The following is a 4712-nucleotide window of genomic DNA, read 5'->3' as shown; positions in this document are numbered from 1 at the left end:
GTGCTGGAGAAGATTCTTTCGAGTCTCTTGGACTGCAAGGGGATCCAACCAGTCCATCCTAAAGGAAACCAGTCCTGGGTGTTCATTGGAAGGACTGATGCCGAAGCTGAAACTCCAATACTTTGGCCACCTCATGCAAAGAGTTGACTCATTGGAAAACACCCACATGCTGGGGAGGATTGGAGGCAGGAGGAGAAGGGGACGACAGAGGATGAGATGGCTGGATGGCATCACCGACTCAATGCACATGAGTCTGGGTGAACTCCGGGAGTTGGTGATGGACAGGGAGGCCTGGTGTGCTGCAGTTCATGGGGTCGCAAAGAGTTGGACATGACTGAGCGACTGAACTGATAGTTTATTTAGGTCTGATTCCTTAGAGGAGAAGGAAATGGCAACCCACTCCAGTATTCTTGCCTGGAGAATGCCATGGACAGAGGAGCCTGGCAGGCCATGGTCCATAGGGTCGCAGAGAGTCAGAGAGCAGTTCCTTAGAAAGCGGAGCCAGACAATGATATGTGGCTGCTTCTTTGTTAGGCGGTACAGTGCCAAGGAGCAGAAATGAGAGAGCTGAGAGACACAGGAGTGAGGCAGGGAAGGAGAGAGAGAAACTGGAGCGGGTGTAACTGAGCTGGTTTCCACCAGCGTTCCTGGTTGCTCTGTCTTAAAGAATCAGCCTGTGCAAAGCTGCATCTCAGGACAGTCTTTTTGGAGTGAAGAAAAGAGGATGAATTTATCAAGAGTTTCCATCTCCCATTTGGCAATGCTTTGACCACAGGATGTCAATTCCTCTGCAGATATGGGCTGTGCACTTCTGGGCTCTGGAGCAAGATCCCTTGTGCCTGGTACCTCTGTGTGAACAGGGAAGTCAGGGATGGGAGACGGGAGATGTGTGGCCTGGACACGGGGCTGGGCTCTGAGCAGCGCACCTGCAAGTCCTGGGAACTGGTTACTGTAGTGGCAGTTGGAACAGGAGATGGGAGACCGAGAGGACCTACAGTGGTGTAGGTGTGTGATACAGTAACTCTTGCCCCATGACTTACAAACAGAGTCTGAAGGTACTTATAGAACAAGGGTGGTGAGAAGGAAATAATTCATAGAAATTTAAAAAGAAATGACCTCAGTTTATTACCGACCCCAGGGACTGTAGCCTACCAGGCTCCTCTGTCCATGGGATTTTCCAGGCAAGAGTACTGGAGTGGGTTGCCATTTCCTTCTACAGGGGATCTTCCCAACCCAGGGATTGAACCTGGGTCTCCTGCATTCCAGGCAGATGCTTTACCGTCTGAGCCACCAGGGAATCCCTATTACCTGAAAAGGGAGGATAATAATAGTACTTACCCATAGGGTTGTTGCAATGACAGAATGATTTCAGGAAGCTAGTATTTGTAGAGCATTTAAAATATATGTGGCATATAAAAGCCACTATGTGGATGTTTGTATAAAAGAAGAAAATACTTAGCCACATGAGCTTTGATGTTTAGCTTTGAGCTAAACATTACATTTGCCTCTAAGCTTTCTAGCAGTTAAGGAAAAGGGAAATATGGTAGGTTTCCTAATTTGCATTATCTGATCAAAGTGAGCCTGCTAATTCTGAAAGACAGCCACCAAAAATCTACCTGTTATGAAAACCCAAAGGAGTTGATCCCAAGGGACACTAAAAAGCAGACTAAGTAATGTTTTCAAAATGGTTACTTAAGTAAGATGTGCTGAGGAATGTCTCACGTGGCTAATTCTTTTGCTGATATTTTATCAGACGCAGCGATTTTCTGGGAGCTAAGGTAAAGAGGTTAAGATTTGTAGCTTTCTGATGTGTGACCTTGAATTGGTGGTTCTTAAGCAGGGGCAGTTTTGCATCCCTGGGGACATTTGACAATGTCTGGTGATATTTTTGGTTGTCACAACTTGGGGTTGGATAGTGGCGATGCTACTGCTACCCAAAGGATGGAGGCCAGGGATGCTGTTTATATTGCATGGGATGTACATATTACTGAAGCAATTTGGTGCTGTCTGAAATGCACGTTTGGGAACACGATGTTTAAATTTGTGAACTCTCGCAGCTACGCTTCCTACAGTGAGCAGGATGGCCCACCACAACACAGGATTATCAGACAGAAAATGTGAATAGTCCTGAAGGGGAGAAACTGTGCCCTGAATGAGTACAGATCCATGCACGCTTTCCCAGAGCAAGGCAGACATAGTACGAACATTAAAATATCTTTTCCTTACTGAGACTTTTATCTGAGATTAGTCAGCTGACAACTTCAGGTCAAAACCTTCAACCTCAGCCTAGCTTTTTTATATGCACGATGCTGACAGAAGCTTGAGTGTGTCTCCAACAAGTAGCAAAGTGGGCCTTGCATGGGAAGCTTCTTGAACGCTCCTGCCGGGGGTCCAGCCCCGGTGGATCCAGGGAATTCGAAGGTGGGGACGGCGTCGGCGTCCTTGGAAAAATACATATTTAATTACAGATATATAGAGAGATTAGAAACGGATAGTGTAGTAGGAGATAGTGTAGTGGAGACAAGGAGGCTGAATCCAGATGGGAATTCAGCCAGAGAAACGGGAGCAAGAAAGAAGTGACATGGGGGAATCAGTCTTTCCGGAAACTGATCCGATTTCTTTATTTTGGGGTTTGCTTATATACCTTTTGTTACGTATAGGGATGAATACAGAGTCACGTGGGGGTCAGCAGTCCTGACCTTTATCAAAATCAGGTGCTTTACATAAAAAGGTCTTAGGGATTTTATGATCCTTTCTTTCTGATAACCAAAAACTTATTTCTTCCAAAGGTGTTTCTTGTTAAACCAGGCACCATCCTCCAAATAAAGTTACATTCCTATAGGGTGAGGGTGTAGTGAGTTACAATCAAGAAAGGAATTTATTTAACCCAAGGTTAACATGATTAATCTTAAAGGTTAATGCTTATTTCTCCTATATGCTTAAAGGTTAATACTTACTTCTTCCTATATGCTAGTTATATTCATTATAAGGGTAGGGAACATGGAGATTTAGCAGCAAACATCAGCCCAACAAATGAAAATCCTTTCACCAGTGCTCCCCTTAGGATCTATTTAGTCTTAAAATAGTGATAAAGTTACATTTTTACATAACAAGGACACAGTGATTTATAACAAAGCACAGTGATCTATTACAAAAGAGAAAATTCACTAACTCAAAAAGTCTAGTATTGCTAACCTTAAAAACTACTATATTTCCTTTTCTATAGTCCAAATACATTGATTAATATATTCCCAGGTGCCTAAGGATATTGAGGCCTGGTGGCAATCATTGACTCAACAGGAAGAAAAAGCCCTATGCTAATTAAGACTCTCAAAATACTCCAAAACTCTCTGTGCTGTTTATGGTTGAGAGGTAGTAAACAATCATGTGCGTAGTGGCAGGAGTATGGATAATCCTGTCACACAAGCTAGTCTGTCAGCAGAGAGGTTTGACCTGAGACATCCTTGTCCCACCCAGGGGAGGGAATTAGCAGCAATTATTGACACAACAAATGAAGAACCCTTCACCAATATAATTCCTAACCAACCCACTATACTAATAATTTCCAACTCCCCAAAAGAATTTGCCTTTAGTAAGTCTAAAACATCTCATGCCTCTCAGGTTGAGAGGCTGTAAACAATCACATGTGGCCAGATGAACCTATACAGGTGGGCTAGATAACCTTCAGAGGAGTCTGTAAGCTGAAACAGTCTTGTCACGCCCAAGAATTTTTATTGCCTTGGAGCTGCACGTTTACTCCTTCTCCAAGAGAAACGGTTATGGGGGAGAGCCCCCGTAAAGTCAGAGGTGTAGATGAGAGCATAAAACAGACTCTGGTTTTGGGGTTAGATGCTTGGGAACAGGGGGTTTCCTGAGGCTTGATCACACCTTTGCGTATGCCAAGCCTCCTTCCTCATGACCTTTTCCATGGGCGGAGTTCCTCATGCTGGCCCCCGGCACATTCCCATTGTTCTTTTTTAAAAAAAAAATTTCTTTATTTGGCTTTGCTGGGTCTTAGTTGCAGCCTGCAGGATCTTCAGTCTTTGTTATGGTGTGTGGGTTTTTAAATTGTAGCATATGGGATCTTTTTTTTTTTTTTTTTTAGTTGCAGCACGTGGGGCCTTAGTCGTGACACATGGGATCTGGTTCCCAGGCCACAGATCAAATCCGGGTCAATGCAGGAAGTCTTAGCTACTCAGCCACCAGGAAAGTCCCCCATTGCTCTTTAACTGTCTCCTCGTACCAATAATTTGGTGCTTAATCACCTCGTGGCTCATCTGGTTACTTGGAGAGATTTATTGCATAAGCACTCAGCTAATCTGATGTCAAACAAGGTGATTTGGGCAGCAAGAAAGAGGCAAGAAATAGAGCCTGCAGTGTCTGAGGGACTTATATTCAAGGGAAAGAGACTTGGAAGGCATTGGCAATCTTGTCTCCATGTAAGAGTAAGTAAAGTTGCGTGGTTGACTGAGTGACAAGCTGGGACAGAGCTGGGTGAAGTCCACTTTGCAGTCCATTCTCTTATCCCGGCTGTGTGGGTGGGCCATGGCTGGGCTCCAGAAAGACGTGGTCTTTCCATGGAGAAAGCTCAGGCAGGCCTATAGCCCTGAAAGAGGATAACAGGAAAGGCTTGGTAGGAAGTCAAGATTTGATCCCTCTCCTCTACTTCACTAATGACCTATCGCCAAGGTTCACATCATACTGCTTTCTTT

General features: G+C 44.5%; 1 non-coding gene across 1 annotated transcript; it reads right to left on the bottom strand.

Moving 5' to 3' along the window:
• Positions 1-1225: 1225 nt before the first annotated feature.
• Positions 1226-1297, bottom strand: TRNAS-GGA (transfer RNA serine (anticodon GGA)). The gene has a single exon. It is a non-coding gene; the product is annotated as a tRNA-Ser (tRNA).
• Positions 1298-4712: the final 3415 nt, after the last annotated feature.

The sequence above is a fragment of the Ovis aries genome, chromosome 7 (assembly GCF_016772045.2).
Source record: "Ovis aries strain OAR_USU_Benz2616 breed Rambouillet chromosome 7, ARS-UI_Ramb_v3.0, whole genome shotgun sequence".
NCBI classification, from domain to species: Eukaryota; Metazoa; Chordata; class Mammalia; order Artiodactyla; family Bovidae; genus Ovis; species Ovis aries.
Note: the sequence above shows the minus strand (reverse complement) of the source record. Positions and strands in the feature narration are given on the sequence as shown.